The sequence below is a fragment of the Equus quagga genome, chromosome 12, assembly GCF_021613505.1.
Source record: "Equus quagga isolate Etosha38 chromosome 12, UCLA_HA_Equagga_1.0, whole genome shotgun sequence".
NCBI classification, from domain to species: Eukaryota; Metazoa; Chordata; class Mammalia; order Perissodactyla; family Equidae; genus Equus; species Equus quagga.
In genome coordinates, this window is record NC_060278.1 from 65,718,361 (window position 1) to 65,743,432 (window position 25,072).

Consider the following 25,072-nt stretch of genomic DNA (forward strand, 5'->3'; position numbering starts at 1 on the left):
ACCCTCACACTCTCAGACCCTCAGACTCCCAGACCCTCAGACTCTCACACTCTCAGACCCTCAGACTCTCAGACCAGCAGGCCCTTAGACCCTCAGACTCCCAGACCCTCAGACTCTCAGACTCTCAGACCCTCAGACCCTTACACTCTTAGACCCTCAGACCCTCATGCCCTCAGGCCCTCAGAGTGTCCTGATGTGGTGTTTGCTCCTCTGTGGTGGGACAGGTTTGCTCTATGCACTTTCCTACCCAGATAAGCCCTCCTCCCCATATCTAATTGTGGTATCTTTATTCTTTCAGAGCCCTGAACACAGAGGGGGAATTAGCAAAGACAATGTCAGGAGTTCCGAGGAGTGGCTTTTGAGAGCTCCTGAAGCTCCTATGAGCCGCACTTTAAGGGCAGTTAACCTAAGCCCTCTCCCCATGACTTTGGATCCTGTAAGGGAAAATCAGAGGGTAGAAATAAGATGAGCAAAAGCCCTAAATCAGAAGTAACCTTGCACACTGGAATTGCACATCCAGTGCACACTTAGTGAGTGTGGAGAAACAGGAGAGCAGACAAGCGAGAGATGGGCCTCTCAAAGTCAACTCTGGTGTTTATCTGATCTTCTGTTGCTCCTCTTCCCAGAAACCTACTGTCCTCTCATCAAGAGTTTTTGAAACTCTCAGATCCAAAACTGGCACCATGCAAGGTTTAAGATTGGTTCAAAACTTCAAAACCCATGAAACTGAACTGAGTTCTGAACCCCACAAAACTCATATTCCTTCAGAAAGTCCATTTGACTTAGTCGCCAACTATGCTGAAGTGTACCACAGAGTTCCTGGTGATTGTTTCACGTCAGAGATCATGTACCTTTTGCTCTTTTGGAATTATGCAGTCCCAATTCATTTCATGCATTCATATTTTAGTACTTATTCACCCCATTCTATAGATGAGAAGATTTCTTTTTTCCTTCATTATTCTAGGCTAGCTTTCGGCACACACTTTCAGAAGTTATTCCAAACATGAAAAGACGCGGTTATGCAATCCTTACTAATCCTGGCCTTGTGCTTCCAACCCACGAACATGTTTCTTATTATTAACCCCAAATCATTGGCGAGCACCAGTGTCACTTGAATAAAAATAGCTTGGACTAAAAATGACTATTAAGAAAAGCAAAACTCTTTGTTAGCAAGGCTGTAGCCAACAAGATCATGATTTCCCTTTGTTTCTGGATCAAGCAGCCCAGATATGAGCATCAGAACATTTTTTGAAATACTTTGCAGTAGTATAATTTCCTGCAGCTGCTTTACATGATAATGATAATGAATTTAGAACAAATTGCTCTAATGTGACCTCTGTATAGTGTTCTCCTGAGTTGGTAAATTATCTGAATCTGAAAATGTTCCCATTCAAAGAAATACCATATCGTGAGTGCCCATACTGATAAATAAATGAAAAGCAAGAATATCTACCGGAGTGTATGTGGAAGCCATTTTGTGTAAAACTTCTTCAGCCTGACCTTGATTTTCCAAAAGGGCCTGATGTGACCCATGGAGCATGCATTGAATATCTGCTTTAAATATTTACAATGTCTCAAAGACAAGAATGATGCCCTTAAAGATAGGGATGTGGCTTCCTCTCATATTGGCATTTCTTTAATGGTAAAAATCTCTTCCTTGGAACTAAGGATTAATTATCGACCTACTGTGCTCACCTTGTGACCACTGATCTGCTGACCACTGACCTGCTGTGCCAGCTGAGCATCTCGTGAGAGGAGTAAAAGAGATATTCCTGTCATATGTGATGTATGTTCTTTGTTCCAAGACGGTATATAACCACTCTGTACACCCCACTGATTTGGTGCCCTTCCTTCCTTGGGGAAAGAAGGACCCGGACTATAGTCCTGAGACCTGGCTCATTATAAACTCATCACAATTTTGGTTTATTGTTTGGTTATAGATTATTTGCATAGACAGGCAAAATGACAAGGGTGTAACCCAGGAGCTGTATCCTGGGGAAGGTTAAAGCCTTCGGAGTTCGATGTTGAGCTGCATTTCACTTTATTTGGATTTTGATTCAAAGCAGCAGTTCTTAGGGAACATCGTGTTGTTCAATAAAAAGGAAATGCTTCCAAATCCTGCACCTCCGGGTGAGGAGTGAACATTTGCTTTCCAGTGTCCAGAAAGCATTGTCATTCTCTGGGCAGACTAATGGTGAGGCTGGGGTTAGCTTTGAAATACTCACCACCCCACAGAGAAGTTCTTTCCTCACACAAAAGCTGAGAAAAACTCATTTCCAGGGAATTTTAAATCAGCTCTTTAAGTATTGTGTGTTCTAGCACAGCATTTTGCCCAAGGTCAGTTGTAGCGGAGGGAATGAGAAGGATCCCTCCAAGCTTAGCAGCCAGAACAGCCCCCGGAAATGAAGCTAGAGATGAAGAAGAGAGGCAAGTGGGAGAAAAGGAAAAGAACCAGAATTTGAAATTCCAAAGTTGAGGAGCCTGGGAGGGAAGTTCATGAAGGGCAAATTTCAAGAGTTAGCGGATAAATATGACCCTGTTTGGAAACTGACACCTGGAAAGGAAAGCTCTTATCTCCTGTGGGAATGCTGGGGCATGTGATGACACTGCAGCCGTTGTGTTTTGTTTCCTTAAAATGAATCTTTAAAATTTGATGGCAAAAATGTGCACATATCTTCACTGGAAAGCACAGACATGAAAGAGACTGTTCCATGATTATAGGGCCAGAATCCCTCCCCAAATGGGTTTGTGCAATCCTTACACTTAAAAGCTGCCCAATTGCCTCCAAACTATGATGCACCCAGACTCCTATGGCTGGACCACTCTTTGACTGAAAGAAAAAAATCATGATCAGGACCCCCGCTTCCCCCTTTTGGCCTTCCATTCCCGGATGCCAGTTCAACAAAAGCCCCAGTGTTAGAAGGTGTTCTGTTTCATACAGCTCTGGATCAATTCCCTAAGCTTCTCCCCTTCCAAATGAGAGCAGCTCTTTCTCATTCCTTCTCTCAGATCCAAAATCTGCTCCCTATTTTCTGGGCAAATTGCTTGCTGAGGGTATGTCTGCAAATGTGGTGTTCTCTCTGATATTAAACGGGGAGATTGCAGTGACATCAATGGGTCCTTGTTGCCAGGAGACCTTTGTGACTTGCAGCCAAACAAATCATATTTGCAATTTCTCTCCTCATCAGCTAGTGATTTAGCTGGGCTGCAAGCAGTTTGCAGCATGGTGCAATGGTTGGGTGGGCAGCCTCTCAAGACAGAGGCATGAGTTCAGATCTAGACTCTGGCATGTGCTAGCTATGTGTAACATGGGCAATGTACCTAACCTCCAGGTGCCTGAGTTTCCTCATCTGCAAAGTAAAGGTAATGATAGGCCTGACTTCAGAAGTTGTCTGTGAATGAAAATGAGTTATACATGAAATGCTTAGAGCAATGCCTGGCATGTGTAAATTCTCAAAAAATGTTATCATCTGCCTTTGCTACAGGCAAGTGTGATCAAGGGACATGACGTGCAGCTTCCCAGGAGAAGGGCAGGCAGCCACTATGATAATTGAAGGAGTTAATGTAGGGGCCTGGTATAGAGCATGCCCTCCCTCAGTTGTGACTCTGGTAACCATTAGTAAAGCCCTTCCCTCATCACGTTACATTGTGTCAGAGCCCAGCTGGGGAAACGACTTTGACTTCTAATCTCCAGTTGACCTTCGGTGTCATCTTTATACCTACGTCCACATTGCTCTTTAAACAGTGATAACAGTGATCAATTATACAAGAGGCAGACTAAGAACGTACTGGGGCCCCAGAAAATCAGGGGCACCAGATAAAAAAACAAAGGAGGAGGAGATGTGGTGGTGGTGGTAGAAGAAAGTTTAGTTTCAATGAACATACCCAGAAATTTGCAACTAGGATATATAGAGAAGCTATCTGAATTTCTGTTAATGTTGTTTACATTTCAATATGCCGTAGGCGCATATTGATAGCTTGAGGAACTTTGAAGGTCTGGTAGCTGACGCTACTGGCAGCCCGCATTGTCCCCTTGCCCTTACCATTCAAAGCACCTCCTCTGACTTCCAGCCTTCTGCCCGGGATAACCCTGAGGCACAGGTTCTACGATGGCCCCAAGTGTTTCCCGAAGGCTTTGAGCTCCAGCTGCTCACCGTCCTAACTGGCTTCATGATGCACCTTTGATGGGTTCCTTTTCTTTCCTAGGTCCCTTCCCCAGTTCCCTACTGTATTTCTTTCACAGCCCAGGTAAACCACGAGAACTCAAATCCTTGTCACAGGGTTTGCTTCTGGGGGATCCTGAACTAAGTCAGATCATTGAGCCCACTCATATTTTTGGATACTCTTTGCTCCGTCTGCAGCCTTTGGGGTTTAGTGCCTGGTATAGGCTCCCACTGGCCTGTGGGAGCCAGCTTCCATGCAGATTCATTTACTCTTGGCTGATGTTATCTACCAGCTGCTACCACAGGCATTCACCACTCACGGACACTTAGTTCTCATTGCCCAGATTGCACCGGGCACCTCCAGCATTTACTTTCTTTTCTATTTCAGATGCAACAAAATCTTTTCACTGTACTCAGGAGGCCAGGATGGACTGGTGGCATGCCTACAAGAGGTGCATTAGAAAGGATGTAAAAGCGTGTATTTACAGTATCCACAGCCATTAGTCCAGTGCCTGTCTGTTGCAGACTTATCAGCTCTCAATTAGTCACTGGCAGCCACAGAGGATGGGTGATGCCAACCTTTAGTTAAGGTCCTAGAGAGAAACATAAACACATCTGTTAAGACTTCTTTACAAATTTTCAGCATAGTAAAGTTGCTTAGAAAGCCAGGTACCACTGTCTCTCAGAACAGTGCACTTCGTGTGAACAGATGTTCCTAGCAAAATTGCATCAAAATATACCTGAAATAACAATTAATTAAATAACTATTTATTTCTCGGGGGGGGGGGGGCGATTCCTCAAACTGTGTACTTTTGCTTTGATTAACGTAAACTCATCTTTTGATTAACATAAAATATCTCAGACAATCAATTTATTTAAAGCCATGTAGGTGTTTTAACTAAAAAACTTCATTTCACTGAATGGACTCAACACCTTGAGGATATTCTCAAGAAACTAACACAGTGCTTCTTGGAATGTTCCTCCAAGGAACCCCTGCAGGAAAAGGAGAAGAATTACCCAAGTTCCCTGGGGCCCAGAATGAAGTTACTCGCCCTCAACTATAACCTCAACACTTATTTCAAGAATACTCAGAAATTTCACTATTTACTTCATTATACATTTCCCTATTCACGTTAATATAAAATTATGTTTTGAATTTCCTTCAAATAAATTGACATTCCAACATTCCATGGAACTTACTAGAATATGTTTCATCACTAGAAACATCAAGAGAGTTTTCAAGAGTCACACACAACCTGCTTTTTCATGTGGGGTGTTTTTGGCTAGTTCAGGATTTTTAAATGACTTAAATGAGTAGATAGCTTTCATGTACAAGTTAGAATTTCTGTTTTTTTTTTTTAAATCAAGAGATTTATCTAGGATAAATATTATCTCCTTTAAATGGGCATTGTTCTCCAGTTCATCACGGTCTCCATCATATCCTATTACTTCATACCTGTTTGTGATTCTTGAGAAACCTCTAGAAGCCATTGGACCTAGAACCCTCAACTTACATAGACGTTCCTGGCACTCTCCTGTCTACACACAAAACACCCTGAATGGGTGGCGCACAGAAGATGGTAGGCCCCGGTCCACCACTTCCCACCTTTTATGACAGACTCTGTTCTTTTAGCTCTTTACAAACTCTCACCTGGGTTACTGCAGGTTGGAGAACTCCCTGCCTCCCTCAAGCTCAATCATTACTCAGTACTGAACACCAAATGAATAAACCTTCATAAAACACTACTTTGAATATGGCATTTGTTGCCCAGTAACATTTTAGAATCCCCGGTACTTTTCCCCAGCACTCCCAGGACATCAAGCAGGTGGTAAATTGTACACTGCTACTGCTACCCATGCCGGGATGTTAACGGCCTGTTACTGCTTTGCAGCCAAGTAAGCAATTGAGAGTAAGATGTACTTAGAAATTTTTATTGCATTTTGACATTATTGCAACTCCTAGCTTGTTATCAGTGGACTGTCTATTGAAATGAATACAGACTAGTTTGGATACTGCCAAACTCATGGAGAATAGTATGTGGTACAAGCAGGACACTAGCCACATGCAGTGGAACCACACATCAATCCACTATAGACTAGAAATTTTCAAAAACTAGTCCTTCAGCACTTTGAGAAGCACCACATTAGTAGAGTCTCAACAATAAGTGGTGAGTGATAGAAAATTAAATCAATATATATGCACCATAATGGCATAAATACAGTAAACAGAGCATTAGACACAACCATGATATAATTATGACACAACTTTGATAAAGACTATCATTGAAAAAAATTTCATTCCATTTTTTAAGCCACTAGAATCCCCAACAATCTTCCAGATAGAACTCTTCACAGGGACACATTTCTTCTGCACAGTCAATGTGCCGCTAAAACTCTCAGCCCCATTTGCCACGGTACATGAAGAGCTTGCCTGGAGAAATATGAAGTTCATCTTGTCTTTGAATTAAGTAATGAATTCCTCTAGGAATTTTCTAACTAGGATTAAGACAATTAGTGTGATCCGACATGGCCCTTCATTGCCAGAAAACAGTTGAATGGTTTTCTATTTCCATTACTAATGATTTACCCATTCTGACACCCCTTCCCGTCCTCATGCCTGCAGAGTGCCTCAGAGCAAGGCCTTCTGAGTAACAGAGATGGAGCCCGGGTTGCCACATGGACAGGAAGGCATCCCCTGTATTGTCCCCCTGTGGAGAAATCCCAGATGGTGGCCACAGCAGAGTCATGGCTACAGCTTGCCAAAGTGACAGAACTGTGTTTGGGCTCCTAATGTCTCATCTTTCTATTCACTCAAACAAATAAGAAACAAATGCTTTTGACGATCCATTCAGGAAACAAATGCATTGTGAATGTGTCATTTGTTGAAACTGCAGCAAACACTCCAGACTCCCAGCAACAGAAATGGCCAATCACATTGGTCCCCCAGAAGCAGTGCTGAGTTTGTGACAACCCACCCCCTCAGGTTTTCCCAACTGTTGTAACAAGGACACACTGCCCAGGCAGGGGCAAGGAAGTTGAAGGTGCCTGTGACAAGGGCTTGTACTTTGTGCACTCCATGAGTCCGGTGGGGAGTGAACCTGTGACCTTCACCTCATTCGCAGAATGGCCAGATCAGTTGGGCCAACCCACCAAGCCTGAGTCCCCAGGTCGGAGAACATGCTGGCGTTTAAACACCAGCTACCTCTGCAGGTAGAGGAGAGAAACGTGGGCAGCGCCCCTCTCATGGACAGACCGTGGAGCCAGAGCTTCAGTACTTTGGAAGCATCAGTCGCAAATTTGAATTCACCATAAATGCAACAACATCACAGCCCTGTCAACATCTTGATATGAGCCAAACATAGATTAATTATAAATATTACATGTTTTAGAAATAATGGTCTCTTTCAGCCAAGGGACCACTTACCCTTGTAGTTATCTTGACAGACACACTAAAAAATGTAGTGAAAACCACAGCTCTGTGTGATTACATGTGATGGCTGTAACAGCTGGCTAAAGAGGTTCACGACTTTTGTCCGTTGCATGTTGATACTCTGACATATTTGGAAAGTTTCAGTGAATAAGCTACTTTCATTTCCAAGAAATACACCCTTCAAAATGTGTATTCTAAAGAAAAAGCATTAAGAGAGTTTCAAGACCTGCATCAATGAGATCAAATCAGGGGATTTCTGTCCCCATGTAGTAAACTTGTAAACTTGTTTACATTGAAACCATGACATAACGTCCTGTTAAGCGACATTTGCTTGACAGTTGTATTTTTTTTTAATTGCAGTAACATTGGATTACAACATTATATAGCTTTCACATGTACATCGTAACATATTTCGAATTCTGTGTAGATTACATCACGTTCACCACCCAAAGACTTATAGTCCATCCCCTGACACGTGAGCCTAATCATTCCTTTTGCCCTCTCCCCCTTCCCTATGGTAACCACCAATCCATTCTCCGTTGCTACGTGTTTGTTTGTCATTGTTTTTATCTTCTAGTTATGAGTGAGATCATATGGTATTTGACTTTCTCCCTCTGACTTATTTCACTCAGCATAATACCCTCAAGGACCATCCATGTTGTCACAAATGGCCGGATTTCATCATTTCTTATGGCTGAGTAGTATTCCAGGGTGTATAAATACATCTTCTTTATCCATTCGTCCCTTGATGGCCACCTAGGTTGCTTCCAAGTCTTGGCTATTCTGAATAATGCTGCAAAGAACATAGGGGTGCAGGTATCTCTATGCCTTTGCATTTTCAAGTTATTTGAATAAATACCCAGCAGTGGGATAGCTGGATCATATGGTAGATCTATTCTTAATTTTCTGAGAACACTCCATACTGCTTTCCATAGTGGCTGCACCAGTTGGAACTCCAACCAGCAGTGAACAAGGGTTCCCTTCTCTCCACAGCCTCTCCAACATTTGTTGTTTCCTGCCTTGTTAATTATAGCCATTCTGACCTGAGTGAGGTGATATCTCATTGTAGTTTTGATTTGCATTTCCCTGATAGCTAATGATGTTGAGCAACTTTTCATATGCCTGTTGGCCATTTGTCTATCTTCTTTGGAGAAATCTCTGTTTAGATCTTTTGCCCATTTTCTAATTGGATTGTTGGTTTTTTTGTTGTTGAGACATATGAGTTTTTTGTATATTTTGGATATTAATCCCTTATCTGATATATGGTTTGCAAATATCTTCTCCCAGTTGTTAGGTTGTCTTTTCGTTTTGTTGATGGTTTCCTTTGCTGTGCAGAAGCTTTTTAGTTTCATGTAGTCCCATTGTTCATTTTTCCCTTTGTTTCCCTTGCCCAGTCAGACATGATACTTGAAAATATGCTGCTAAGACTGATGTCAAAGAGCGTACTGCCTATGTTTTCTTCTAGAAGTTTCATGGTTTGGGGTCTTACATTCAAGTCTTTAATCCATTTTGAGTTGATTTTTGTGCATGGTGTAAGGGAATGGTCTACTTTCATTCTTTTGCATGTGGCTGGCCAGTTTTCCCAACACCGTTTATTGAAGAGACTCTCCTTTCTCCATCGTATGCTCTTGGCTCCCTTGTCAAATATTAGCTGTCCATAAATGTGTGGGCTTATTTCTGGGCTCTCGATTCTGTTCCATTGATCTGTGTGTCTGTTTTTGTGCCAGTACCATGTTGTTTTGGTTACTACGGCTTTGTAGTATATTTTGAAATCAAGCAGTGTGATACCTCCAGCTTTCTTCTTTTTTCTCAGGAATCCTTCGGCTATTCGGGGTCTTTTGTTGTTCCATATAAATTTTAGGATTCTTTGTTCTATTTCTGTGAAAAATCTTGTTGGAACTTTGATAGGGATTGCGTTGAATCTATAGCTTGCTTTAGGAAGTATGGACATTTTAATGATGTTAATTCTTCCAATGCAAGAGCACAGAATATCTTTCCATTTCTTTGTGTCTTCTTCGATTTCTTTCAACAATGTTTTATAGTTTTTGGTGTACTGATCTTTCACGTCTTTGGTTAAGTTTATTCCTAGGTATTTTATTCTTTTTGTTGCCATTGTAAATGGGATTGGATTCTTAATTTCTCTTTCTGCTACTTCGTTGTTAGTGTATAGAAATGCAGCTGATTGTTGTATGTTGATTTTGTATCCTGCGACTTGACTGTATTCATTTATTGTTTCTAAAAGATTTTTAGTGGATTCTTTAGGGTTTTCTAGATATAAAATCACGTCATCTGCAAACAGTGACAGTTTCACTTCTTCTTTTCCAATGTAGGCCCCTTTTATTTCTTTTTCTTCCCTGATTGATTTGGCTAGGACTTCCAACACTATGTTAAATAAGAGTGGTGGCAGTGGGCATCCTTGTCTGGATCCTGTTCTTAGAGGGATAGCTTTCAGTTTTTCTCCATTGAGAATGATATTTGTTGTGGGTTGTCATATATGGCCTTTATTATGTTGAGGTATTTTCCTTCTATACCCATTTTATTTAGAGTTTTTATCATAAATGGATGCTATATCTTGTCAAATGCTTTCTCTGCATCTATTGAGATGATCATGTGATTTTTATTCTTCGTTTTGTTAACGTGGTGTATCATGTTGATAGATTCGCGGATGTTGAACCATCCCTGCTTCCCTAGAATGAAACCCACTTGATCATGATGTATGATCTTTTTAATGTGTTGTTGTATTCGATTTGCTAGAATTTTGTTGAGGATTTTTCCATCAATGTTCATCAGTGATATTGGCCTGTAATTTTCTTTTTTTGTGCTGCCCTTGTACAGTTTTGGTATCAGGATAATATTGGCTTCATAGAATGAGTTAGGAAGCCTCCCCTCCTCTTCAACTTTTTGGAAGAGTTTGAGAAGGATAGTTATTAAGTCTTCTTTAAATGTTTGGTAGAATTCACCAGGGAAGCCATCTGGTCCTGGACTTTTATTTTTGGGAGGTTTTTGATTGCTGTTTTGATCTCCTTACTGGTGATTGGTCTATTCAAATTCTCTACTTCTTCTTTGTCCAGTTTTGAAAGGTTGTATGTTTCTAAGAATTTATCCATTTCCTCTAGATTATCCAATTTGTTGGATATATAGCTTTTCATAGTATTCTTATTATCTTTTGTATCTTTTGTATTTCTGAGGTGTCCATTGTAATCTCTCCTTGTTCATTTCTGATTTTATTTATTTGAGCCTTCTCTCTTTTTTTCTTGGTGAGTCTAGCTAAGGGTTTGTCAATTTTGATTACCTTTTCAAAGAACCAGCTCTTGGTTTCATTAATTTTTTCAGTGTTTTTTTTAGTCTCTATTTCCTTTGTTTCTGCTCTGATTTTTATTATTTCCTTCCTTCTGCTGATTTTTGGCTTTGTTTCTTCTTCTTTTTCCAGTATCTTTAGATGCGCTTTTAATATGGGATTTTTCTTCTTTGTTAAGGTAGGCCTGAATTGCTATAAATTTCCCTCTTAAAACCACTTTTGCTGTATCCCACAGATTTTGGCATGTCGTATTTTCATTTTCATTTGTCTCCAGGAATTTTTTGATTTCTCCTTTGATTCCTTCATTGACCCAATCGTTGTTCAGTAGCATTTTGTTCAATCTCCACATTTTGTGGTTTTTCTGGTTTTCTTCCTGTAGTGGTTTTCTGGTTTCATACCTTTGTGGTCAGAATAAATGCATAGTATTATTTTGATCTTCTTAAATTTATTGAGACTTGTTTTGTGGCCTAATATGTGATCCATCCTGGAGAATGTTCCATGTGCATTTGAAAAGAATGCGTATTCTGTAGTTTTTGGATGGAATGTTCTACACAAATCTACTAAGTCCATCTGGTCTAATGTGTCCTTTAAGGCCAGTGTTTCATATTGATCTTCGGTTTGCATGATCTATCCATTGGTGTAAGTGGAGTGTTAAAGTCCCCTACTATTATTGTGTTACTGTCTATTTCTCCTTTTATGTCTGTTAATAGTTGCTTTATATATTTACGTGCTCCTATGTTGGTTGCATAGATATTTACAAGTGTTATATTTTCTTATTGGATTGTTCCCTTTATCATTATGTAGTGCCCATCTTTGTCTCTTGCTACAGTTTTTGTTTTAAAGTCTATTTTGTTTGAAATAAGTATTACTACCCCCGCTTTCTTTTCTTTGCCCTTTGCATGGAATATCTTTTTCCATCCTTTCACTTTGAGTTTGTGAGTGTCTTTAGGTCTGAATTGTGTCTCTTGTATGCAGCAGACACATGGGTCTTGTTTTTTTTTATCCAGTTGGCTAGCCTATGGCATTTGATTGGAGCATTTAGTCCATGGACGTTTAAAGTAGCTATTGATAAATATGTATTTATTGCCATTTTGTCACATTTTTTTCTGGCTGTTTTAGTAGTTCTTTTCTGTTCCTTTCTTTTTCCCTTGCTCTCTTCCCTTGTGGTTTGATGGCTATCTTTAGTAATATGTTTGATTTCTTTTGTCTTACTTTTTTGCTTACTTATTATAGGTTTCTGATTTGTGATTACCATGAGGATCCTATTTAATATTCTATGTATATAACAGTCTATATCAAGTTGATAGACCCTTTAGCTTGAGCTCTTTCTAAAAGCTCTACTTTTCACTCCTCTCCTCCCACATTTTATGCTTTTGAAATCAAATATAGTCTCTTGTTTAGTGTGTGTCTATCCATTACCCTCTTATCATTGAAATAGGTGATTTTAGTACATTTGTCTTTTAACCTGTATATTATCTTCACTGGTAGTTGATCTGCTGCCTTTACTATATTTTTACCTCTACAAGTGATTTTATTGCTTGTTTTTTTTGTTTGTTTCTTTGTTTGTTTGATAATTTTTTTTTATCTCTATTTGTGGTCATCACTTTCCCACTTTAATAAGTCCCTTCAGCATTTCTTGCAGAACTGGTTTCTTGTGATAAACTCCTTTAATTTTTGCTTGTCTGGAAAGCTCTTTATCTCTCCTTCCATTCTGAATGACAACCTTGATGGATAAAGTATTCTTGGCTGTAGGTTTTTTCCTTTTAGCACTTTAAATATGTCATATAATTCTCTTCTGACCTGTAGGGTCTTGGCTGAGAAGTCCGCTGATAGCCTTACAGGTTTTCCTTTGTATGCCACTTGTTGCCTTTCTCTTGCTGCTTTTAGGATTCTCTCTTTATCTTTAATTTTGGACATTTTAATTATAATATGTCTTGGTGTGGGCCTCTTTGGGCTTATCTTGTTTGGAGCTCTCTGTGCTTCCCACACTTGGATGTCTGTTTCCTTCCTTGGGTTAGAAAAATTTTCATCTATTATTTCTTCAAATAAATTTTCTGCCCCTTTGTCTCTGTCTTCTGCTTCTGGAACACCTATAATCCGAATGTCGGCACACTTGATATTGTCCCAGAGTTCCGTTAGACTGTTCTCATTCTGTCTAATTCTTTTTTCTTTTTTCTCTTCTGCTTGGGTGATTTCCTCTAGTCTTTCTTCTAGCTCACTGATCCGTTGTTCTGCATCCTCTACTCTGCTATTGAGTCCCTCTAGTGAATTTTTCATTTCCAGTGTTGTATTCTTCATTTCTATTTGGTTCTTTTTTATATTTTCCAGTTCTTTGCTGATGAGCTCACTGTGTTCATCCAGTCTTCTCTCAATATCTGTGAGTATCCTTATGATATTTTGTTTGAACTCTTTGTAGAATAGGTCACTTATTTCTGTTTCAATTAGTCCTTTTTCTGGGGTTTTGTCCTGTTCCCTTGATTGGAAAGTATTCCTTTGTCTCCTCATTATGCCTCTTTCTCTGTACTTATTTCTATGTATTAGGTGAGTCAGCTATATGTCACCTGATCTTGGAGAAGTGGCCTTATGTATGAGATGCCTTATGAGGCCCAGCAGTGTGCTTCCCTCTTGTCACAAGTCCAAATGATCCAGGAGTGACCCCTTTGTGAGCTGCTTGTGTCTTTCTGCTGTGGCAGGGCTGCTCCCACTGCAGGTACCCAGGGAGTCTAGTCTTTCCTTCCCTGGCCAGCTGTTTAAAAATCCAGTTTGGGGAGCCTCAGCACCATTGGCTAAAAAGTCTATCAGCACACTCCTATTGTAGTTTTCCTCTTAATTGGGTTGGTACCCAGTGTAGCTGGTTGCTAGGCTCAGGGGCTTACAGTTGTGATAGGCCTCAGCCCTACAAGGCTGTTGTCAGTTCTCTTAGGAGTGCAGCTGGGTGGGGCTGGCCCTAGGCACAAGCACTCAATTGTTTCAGGCTTTGGAAAGTGGGGCTGATCCTTTTTATGGCTATTTATGAAGCACAGGTCTTCTGCCACTGATAAGCCTCACCCCCCACAGGACCACACACACAGTCAACACAGTCCTGGTCCATGTGCATGCTTCCCAACCCCCTAGAGCATACCCCGATGCCACACTGCTGAGGCTCCCACCTCTCCACCAATGCCCCCCACAGTTTACCTGGCCCTCACACAGGCCCTGCCCCACAGAGGCAGACAGCCTTGCCTGCCTGTAGAGGATCAAGGCACCCAGTCAATGCAGGCTGAAAAGTAGCCTGAGGGCTTGCTGTTGGGTGGGGCCAGTCCCTTGGGCTGTCTGCCTGCCCTGGCTGAACTGGATTAAATCTGTGCTCTAGTGGGTATGGCAGACCCCTGGGCTCACTGGCCAAGGGAAGAACCTCAATGGCGCCCATAGGGGTCTGTGTCAGCACACCTGGACCAGCTCAGAACAATGGACCCCACCAATGTCTCAGTCTCTGGAGAGGTCCCTCCTCTCACCAAGATGCCCTCAGAGCCCACCAGGTGAGTCTCGTTTCACCAAAGGACTGTCAGCTTTCTCTCTGGTGATTTTAGGTTGCTGCAATGAGTGAGCTTGTGCATGGGCCCTTAAAGACCCGGGTCTTCTCGGCTTTTGCCAATAGCTTTTCTGGGGGTATCCTCACTGCAGTTAATAGCCAGTAAAGCCAGACAGTAAGACCCCCATCTCAGTTGAGCTGAGTCTGAAGGATGGTTATAGCAGTATCGCCTCTGCTCCAGACCTCACTCCTCCAGGGAGGGCTGCATACCTTAGGGTGGCTCCTGCCTGGCCAGCTGAGAAGCTCCGCTGCTCCCAAAGGTGGCTTTTTTCCTCTCCAGCAGGAATTTCTGCCTCTTCCACCTTAGTCAGGGCTGTCCCTTGTTGTGGGGGTTCTTTGTAGCCAGTTTTCAGTTTTCTCTCCAGGGTAATTTTTCCAAAAATAGTTGTAACCTGGTTGTGTTTGTGGGAGGAGATGAGTCCAGAGTCTGCTTACACCGCCATCTTGACGAGATCTCCTCGACAGTTGCATCTTTATCTTTTAGTGTAATTTTTGTCACACATTATGTCTGCTTCAATAGCAGTACGTATGAAATGACACATCCCTAGGTAGCAGAAAGGCATGGTGACTGATGTTCACCGCATCTGTTTGGTGGTAGACAATGTGATACTTCATCCTGGGAAAAAGAACAGATAAAAACCAACCCCCTGCTAACCCCCTGTGAACTCATGAGCCTCAGCTGCTCTAGGTTAGCTGTAATCACATTTGTCAGAGTCATGTCAGTTCCTGGCATTAGAAGTCTTTTCTCTTTGTCTTGCAACACATAAGTTAGCTGGAATTTTGGCTTGTTGATTTTTCCCCTGCTGTTCTGTTATTTATTATTAATTTATCTTGTTGCTTTCTCCTCACAAAGGGCATGGGAAAGCTAGAAGCATAGCTTCTGTGAGTTGATGTGATCTTTAATGCCACTCCGATGTTTCTAGCTAGAAATGCTGTTGGTTGGACAACACATCTGGCTAGCCTCACGGTGGTCATTCATAATGTCCCCTCCTTCTTTTTCTTTATTTTTTCTTTTTTTTCCTTTTTCTCCCCAAAGCCCCCCATTACATAGTTGTATATTCTTCGTTGTGGGTCCTTCTAGTTGTGGCATGTGGGACACTGCCTCAGTGTGGTTTGATGAGCAGTGCCATGTCCTCGCCCAGGATTTGAACCAATGAAACACTGGGCCGCCTGCAGCGGAGCGTGTGAACTTAACCACTCAGCCACGGGGCCAGCCCCATACTGTCCCCTTCTTGAACAGACATATGTCCTCTTGATTCTTCTCCATCCCTAGCATGAAGCGCCACCATCAGGGTGAGGAGAAACCCCATCCTGGCTTACATATTCACACTGCTGCAACTGTGGCTTTTTGCAAAGGAAAGCCTGCCATGATGTCTGAAGAAGATGTGAGCTCACATGTGCAAACAGGTGGCTCACAGATGCACCTAGGGAGAAAGCCATTAAGAAAGCATCCGAAAGAGGGACTTGCAGTCTTCAAAGAGGGAACATCAATGTACAGCTGAGGATTGCAGCTGCAGTGAGGCTGGTGCACTAAGGCCTGAGAATAGCACAGAAGAGACCAGAACACAGCAATTTCAATGTGCAAAAAACACAAAGAAACCCAAATTCCAAAAGAGGCACTGAAGAGAATTCTACTGCATCAAGGAATAGAGTGTCTCTAAATGTTCTGTCCGTTCTGAGCCCATGGTCCAGGGTGGAGGTCATTTCTAGCCATCCATCCATCTATCTATCCACCAATTCGTATTCATCTGAAACATTTGAAATTTCATAAAGCACCTACTATATGCCAAATAATGCCAAAGTTTCATTCAGTGAGTGTGTATTAAGCATTATTATGTGCCAAGCATTCTCACAGGCTCTGGCATAAAAAAATAAAAAGCATGGTCTTGGTACCCTCAGAAATAGGGAGAGAGCTACAGCACATCTGACGAAACGAATGGATATTTTTGTTGAGTTGACAATCAAGCTGTTATTTGGGTATTGAGTTGGCACAAAATCGTGCCTTTATGGCCCATACTCTGACAAAGAAGTGTTCTCCTAGCTTATACTGCACCACACAGCACTTAGACTCTACCAACCTTGGACTTTAAGCCAAGAATTACACTGCTCAACGAAACCTTTGAAATCATCTCATGCAACTAGATCATTTTGCAGCTGAGGAGACAGACCCATAGAGGTAAGGGAGGTCGTTCAAGATACCGCGTGCGCATCTCAGAATGCACTGCATGCGAGTCTTTTGAAGAGCTTTCTAATTCTGATAGAAACAATCCTCCCTCATGGGACCATTTTTTGAGGATTCTTTGTACCAAGAGGGAAGATACAGAAGAGTTTTCAGTCAAATTTATCTCACCTGGTCCTGACAAAGAGTGGTGGTGAGATTACTATGGGCAGGTTATTTCATTTCATACTAGACATGAAAAATGATCCAATCATTTTCTGGCAATTGCAATTTTATCTTATCCTCATAAAAAACTTTTTATCCAAAGGAAAAACAAGCAAACAAACAAAAATGTGAAGAAAACCATCCATGGCAAGTTTGCAGTATGACATATTTCCACTGACAGTTAAATCATTTCTTACGAAGAAAGTGCTGCTTCCCTCGGTGGTTTCCCATGTGTCATCATCAGCTATGTCGGACAGAGCGAGAAGGGGGAGTCTACCCAGATTGCGCAAACAGCTGTTGATGACACAATACAAGTGAAGACATTTATCAAATTATATGTTTCTATGCATTTCTAAGAATGCAGTGTGACTTGATCTGAAACTTCTGTTGTTCACCCCGTAGAATTGTGTTCTCTGCCATGTGAACGTGAATAATGTGTTCACAAAAAGCCCAGGATGTTAAAACTGTCTGGGAGTCGGTGGTCTCAGTGCCTCATTCAGGTGTATTTCTCACTCTTAGGATGATGCTGCCTAAAAGTTTTATGGTAAACTGAAGTCTTGAGACTGTCATGGAGCAATTATCTTTACTTTGCCACTTTGGCTTTCCCATTCGCTGCAGCCAGTCCCTTTACATAGACGATCCAGGACGGTTTTGGCCCAAAACGTGATGGAGCGAGGGAAGGCCCCATCCATACTGCCTTCCCTGCTCTATCTGGGAACCACGGACTTTGAAATCAAGCAGAGCTGTGTCTGAAATCTCAGCTCTGACACTTTCAAGGTAAGAGACTTTTGGCAAGTTATTGATATTTCCTGAGACTACAGTTTCTTTATTTGTAAAACAAGGATAATAGAGCTATCTGAAATTATCATGAAAATCCAATGAGCTAATAAATAAAAGGCATTTTAGCTTCATATTGGCCCAGAAAAAGCTTGATAAAGGATAGTGATGATGACGATGATGATGGTGACAACAGGGAGCCCCAGAGTATCTCTCTAGATCTGGTGCTGAGCACTCTAATCTTAGGAATGGGTGCTGCCTCCACTCCCAATGCCATGTCATTTGGGAACAAATGAGTCATTCAAGTTGAGGAGTCAATTGAGTAGTACCCCAAGAAAGCTCCCAGGGCCTTCCTAATTTCCTGGGTATACTTTAATTCTTGGAATTTTCCAAATTGAGGTAGGATAAAGAGGAATACAAATAGGCTGGTGACATTCCCTCCCCCATCCATCCTGAGATTTGACTTACTGTCATTTGTCCTTCAGTCAGTAAAACTTCTAGATCCCAGAGGGAAATATATATCTGTATTCATGGGTCAAGCCCGGGATTTGTCTTTAGTTTTCAGTTGTCCCAACCACCCCACACCTGTCCAGAGAGTTGCCCAGCAAAGCAGAGTAATGTGGTAACAAATGCACCAGATTCAGAGACAGGAGACCAAGCCTCATCATCCTTGCCTGTGAAATGAGCACAACGGCAACTGTGCTGTTGGTCTTGCTGAGTTGTTGAAAACCTTAATAGCTTATAAACAGGTAGTAATTGTTTTGCTATGCACTTATCAAAGGAAAAAAGCCCCAGAGTCCTTGCATGGTGGTTTCTCCTCTCGCTGCTGTTGCTGCTGTACTGCTGTGCATCCCTGGCCCTGGATAAAAGGTTAAAGCTGCTGGGAAACCCCTCCCCCACAGGCCCTCTAAAGGTGATCCAGAGTCAGCCTCTCCAGCCTCATCCTATCCCTTCCCCACATGCACCCTAAATTCTAGCCAGATCAAACTTCTTGCAGCACCTCAAAATGTTGTCTCTCCCTCAAGTGGCTTGGCATATGTAATGCCCTCTATCTGGAAATTCTTTCACCCCTAGATGCCTGAGGTGCATCTCTTCCGTTCAGCCTTCCAGCCTTTCTTGAAGCTTTCATTGCCCCCTCTTCTGTGTGCCAGGAACCCCTGGTGTATACTTCCATCAAAGCAAACCTTATATTGATGTATTTATGTGTGAGCCATCTGCCTCTCCCCCCGGCCTTCGAGGCACTTGCGAGCAATGACGGAGCTCTACACTCCACCGTATTATCTGAGCCCAATCGAGCTGACATCCGCTGAGACCTCATCGTGTGCCAGGCACAGTACGAAGTTGTTTACATATGTTATCTCAGTTCATCTTCACCTATGAAGTAGATTCTTCTGTCATTCTCAGTTGACAGATTCATTATACATACTTATTGGGTTCTTATTGTCAAGTCGGATTCTCAGAATAGTGGACATGACAGATATGGTCTCTGCCCACACCAACCTTTATTCTCCTCAGATAAAAAAGAAACAGAAAAATACAAATAAAATATCAAGAATGTGGTAACTGCTATTAGGAAAATAAAACAGGGCAATGTAATAAAAAGTCACTAAAAGTCTACCTTAAATTGGATGCTTAGGAAACGAGTCTCTGAGGAAGTAATGTTTAGAGACCCGAACAATAAAGTCAGTCATGCCAAGATCTGGGGGAAGAACATTCCAGACAGAGGGAACTGCAAGTGCAAAGGCCCTGAAGTAGGAATGACTTGACATATTTGAGGAATGGAAAAAAGTACACGGTGACTGGTGACCTTGGAGGAGGAAGCAGGGTCAGGTGGGAAGCTTGGATTAGGTCGTGTAGAGCCTTGTGGGGCAGGTAAAGAATTTGGGAAGACATTGTTGAGTTTCCATCTGGAAAGAGATATGCTATGCCTTCCATTTATTAAAAGATTGCTTTGATTTCTGGTAGAGAAAGGAATTAGAGGGGCAAGTATGGAGGAAGAGAGGTAGTATGGAGGTAGAGCTGACCACAGAGTCATCTAACGATGAGGGTCCTGGAGTCTTAGACTAAAGCAATAGTGACTAACAGATAAGCATTTATGGAGTGCTTGATATATACTACTAAGCACCGTTTTCTGTGCTTTACATTATGAAGTTGTTTACTTCCATCACAGCCAGTTACATGATCCTACTTTAATGCCTACTCACGGATGAGGAAGCTGAGATAAAGAGGTTAATAACATGGTCAAGGCCACACAAGGATGTGGTGGAGTCAGGATTTAGACGAAAGTTAAGTCTCCCCTACACAGTACTCCAGTCAGTAAACTGGAAGGACGGGAAGTGGTTTAAATTGTAGTAATGGCAAGACCAAGGGTATGATTCAGGGACTGGGAGAAATGTCGTCGGAGGGTAGATAATAGATGGATGGATGGACAGATGATAACCAGCGTACTTTTCCCAAAGACCTGCTGTGAACCAAATTCTGTTACACTATGCATATATTATCTTATTTCATCCTTTTATAGCCATGCAAATTGGGAATTTAACCACTTGTTATAGATGAGAAAAACAAAACAGAAAGATTAAGTAACCCACCCAAACTCTACGTGGTCACTGTCAGAATTACATGAGGCAATATGCACAAAGTTCCCAGCAAATAATAAGTATCCAATAAATAGATGTTCTCATGCATTTAGTAGAGAGATATTTATAAAATGCTTGTGGTATGCTGGTGCTTATGCTGGTCTTTTCCTGAAACACTGTCTCTAACAACTTAACAACAAATAAAAGTTTTAGCATCTCATAGCCTCTTCACTAACTTCCTCTCAATACGCCATCTCATTTCATTCTTGCTAGAACTCCAAAATGCAGTCTCCATTTTTCAACAGGGGAAATTGAAGCACAAAGAAATTGAATGATTTGCCTAAATATACTCAGATGGTAATTGGCAGAGCTGTAAATAAGCTTGGATTTTTTTAGTTTCTATTTTTACTCCTAGTCCAATGTTTTTCTTATTTCATAATACTGCAGGGCCATTGTTTCCCTTTCGAAGCCCCACTTCTGTTATTTAAAGCCCTGTGCAAACCTTTCCTCCTCCATGTAGCCTCCCCAGATTGCCAAAAAAAACTCTAATCTCTCTCTTTTTCACTCCCCTTGCACTTCGCTTGGGCCTCTGTGATTACTTGAGTCTATTCCTCTCTCTCCTTACTAGACCCCAAGTGCCTGAAGACAGGAATTTTCCTTATTCATCTTTTAATCTCCTACAGCTCCTAGCACAAAGCCTGATGGATCACAGGCACGCAGTAAATATTGTTAGAATTTCTGTAAGTCCCAGAAAAGGAAGTCTCTGATGTTGAGAAGCAGATGTAGCTGTGGGTCCCAGGGACTCTGTGAGGAAATGCCATTGCAGTTTAAATTATCATTCAACAAACTGCAGTTAAGACTGTGATGGTCACAGTGGACGTGGAGAAGTTGACAACATACAGCAGCTCCCTTTTACCCCAACCCCATCTGGGTTCACTCGTAGTAGCATTATGACCAATCATCCATTGCAAGCGAATGTCACAATATTTAAACATAAACTTACGGAGAGCTTCATGATTTCAGCCAGCTACACAGTGGGTAAGAAGGTGGAGTCTGGAATCAGGCTTCCCGGGTTTAAATCCCACTGCTGTTGTAAACTCTGTGATCTTGGACAAGTTCCTCGATCATCCTACACCTCAGTTTAAAATACGGATACTATTACTATCTCCAGGACAGGGATGTAAGGATTAAATTGGATAATTCCTATAAAATACCTAGTTTATTTGCTAATAGTCATATTACATTATTAAGGTTTAGAAATAACGGCACAGTCTGAAGCGGTTTAGTTAATATTAACATGCAATGTTATTGGAAGTTTTAGGGAACCTTTGGAAGTTATTTTAAAGAAAGGAAAATGACAGCTGCTCACACACTGGTTAATACCAACCATGCACCACGTCTGGTTTGGTTTTAGAGAAGCACAGTTGAACATCTTCAAATCGCTAGTCTGAATGCCATATGACAGCAACACGAGTACCCCATGCACAGTGTTTCCCAGAGAGACTGGGTTTTCGTTGAGGTGTAGGCATCGGATTCTTTCCGCTGAGCCTGTCTGCATCCATGCGTGGCATGGTGGAGAGTTCAGGGATGTCGCAGGCCAAGGTTTGCGGGCCAGTCCCTGAAAAGAGATATTTCCTCTCAGATGTCTATTTCAGCTTCATCAGAAGCTCAGACATCCAGCTACCAAATGACTGAATCATAATGAAAAGCCAAACCCACTTACGCTCCAATCCCAGTGTCACTCATTCAATAAAGCACTTTTATTGAATACTCACTCTTGAATTGTGCACTCATTAACTAAATTAACATCTCAGTCCTGTGGAATGTTTAGCAAGAAACAGAATGGAAAATTATACAATACAGCATAACGTTTGGGAAATCATATAGTTTATACTGAGGCAGGAAGTTGGAAATTTTATTTATTTAGCATGCAATTTTATGGATAAAAGAGTTCAGAATTAATTCTGAGAAGCAGAAAATAAGCTCTAGCTAAGCAGTAAGGCATGAGTTGTGCATCTTGTAATGTTACTGTGCTGAGTGGTCACTAAAAGGACCAGCAGTTTCCCCAGTGACACATCAATGAAAGCGAAAAGGGCTTCTCCAACCTGCCCGTAGATGCGCTGTGGCTTCAGGAGGAATTTTGATAGCCAGCTGAGCTGAATACAATAATTAGGCACTTCATCATCTTAGCTTTTATTAAAAACTCATTTTTGATGGAGAGGAAATTGAACCTTGACCTTTAGGACTAAAAGGGAAATCTGTCCAATGAAATAACTCCATCAGGGGTGTCACTTGAGCATCCTCTAATTTGAGCAGAGGAAAATCTTTTTAAAAATTCATGGCTCCCTTCTGTCACTCTTGTTAGGATAAGAAATCTCAAAATGTTTTGCAAGTTTCTGTTGTAGAATAGTCTTCCACAACACGTTATCCTGCCTTAATTTATGAGAATCGAGTAAGAAGGCGATTAAAGAGGAATCTAAGGTTATTTCAATCATTTGCTTTTGAATTTATATTTAAAATATTATTTAATTGACTAAAAAAATATAAACTAAAATTGTAAACAGTACCTGCCTTAGTATATTTTTTAAAAAAGAGAAATAAAATTCTTCCAATTTGATGAAAATTAGAGCACATCTTTTAAAAAATATTTCACGCATTAGGAGAAAACAAATAACTAAGGCACGACTGGAAAATACGAAAAAGCCTTCAAGAAGGCCTGTTCTTTATTATTCCATTCTCCCAGAAGAGCCACAACATTTTATGGGTCATTTGGGGCCTGAACCCAAAACAAACATGAAGACACTAAATTAGCCCGACAGGTACTCGATGTCTTTATCAGATTCGCCAAATGTTGAGGAAGGAAAAACAAAGTCGTTGGAACATCAAGGGATCAGTTCTTCCAATGTGTCAATTTTCTATTAAAACATTTTGTATTAATAATCAAACATGCTTCTCTTTTTATATCCAATTATCTTGGGCGTAGGGAGCATTCATAGGTAGATCAGGCCAAAGCTGGATGTCACTTAAGAAGACACAGAGAGACGACTGACATGTGAATGGTGGTTGAACAAAAGAGCCTTTGAGATTCTTTTCTTTCATACCGGCATTTCATTTTTAATTTATCTATTTGCCTTACAGCAACTGGCATTATTATTTAGCAGTTGCTCTTACTTACGCATCCTTAACTTCTCACTTGATTAGAGTTAACATTGTACCACTTTGCCTAGACCGTAAGAGCCTTGCAACCACACAGTTCCATATGGTTATCATACGCATTCTATCTACATGTGTTGTAAGCCCTCAGTGTTACAGTTTTTGCTTTAAACCCGGGATTGACACACGTTTTCTATGAAGAGCCAGATCATAAATATTTTCGGCTCTGGGGCCATACAATTTATGTCAAAATTACTCAGCTTTGCTTTTGCAACTCAGAAGCAGCCATAGACTATATATAAAGGAGTGGACGTGGCTATGTTCCAATAAAACTTTATTTACAAAAATAAACATCGGGCTAAATTTGGCCCACAGACCATACTTTCCCAACTGCTGCTTTAGACAATAATACGTATTTTGAATAAGTTAAGAAAAAAATTGACTTTATTATTTCTAGGGCTACTCCTTTCTTCCTCCAGATGTGAGCTTCCATCTGGTACATTTCCCTTCAGCCTGAAGACAAGCTTTTAGTATAGATCAGCTGGCGGCTGATTCTTTTATCTCCAAATGTCTTATCTCAAAATGTCTTCATTTTGCCTTCATTCCTGAAGGAAGTTTTCGCTGGATGTAAAATTCTACTTGGACAGTTTTCTTTTTTTCCTTTTGGCACTTCAAAGCTGTTTCAGTGCCTTCTAGCCTCCCTTATTTCTGTTAAGCCAACAATTATTTGAATCATTGTCCCTCTGTTTCATCCTTAATATTACATTATTCTAGCTATGCCTATTGCCATATTTCACTCTTCGATTGTAGAAAAGTTGAGGGCATCTCCAATAACTCCTTGCTGGCACACAGTAGGAGTTTAATGCATGGTGATAAATAAAATTCAGATTAAATTCTTGGAATCGGACACAAGTCATTACTGGAAACAATGAACTTGGCCTTGTCACTGGCCTAGATTCCCATTGAGACTCCTGGGAATGCAGATGTGGGAGTGAGAGGTGTGGGGAATGTATTGCTTTCTCTTAATCACTCTGCAAAGTGCGGTCTCCAGCAGCAGAGGAGTCCATTCCTTCTGCCGTCTACTCCCACCCCATCAAGACAGCTACCCTCAGAGGAGGCAGGGCAGTAAAGTGTACCTCACATGGTAGGGGATCCACAAAGTTCTTCACCCCTCACTTTCTCACTACAAGAGGCAAGCTCTGTGCACCACTGGCTATGCTGACCCCACCCAGGGCCAGGTTGCAGTGCACAATCTGTTTGCCTTAATCATTCTCAATCCCACCCACTTCCTGAAATACATTTTGTTGATAGACACAGGCCACCCAGGAGGACCTGCAGTCTGATCAAGTCTGTGTTAGTTATGACTCTTTCTGGTGCAAGTGACAGAAACTCAAAGTGAAACTAAACTCAAACAAGTTTCAGTGGAAATAAAAAGGAATTTACCGTCTCATGGAAAATTCTAAAAAGTCCCAAGGTAGAGCTTCCATTAAACATGGCTAAATCCCGGGCCCCAAAGATGTCCTGCAGGCCCATCTCTCATTCTCACTCTGCTCTCACTCTACTTTCCCTTCTGCCAGCTTCATTCCCAGGTCCACAGGTCCTGACTCTCTTTTCCGTCTTAGGATACTTCATAAGGCCCTGGATTGACCTCCCTTACAGGAACCATTTCACCTCCCTTGCTGTCTGAACTTTCAGTCCTTCTCTCACATTGCTTCCAA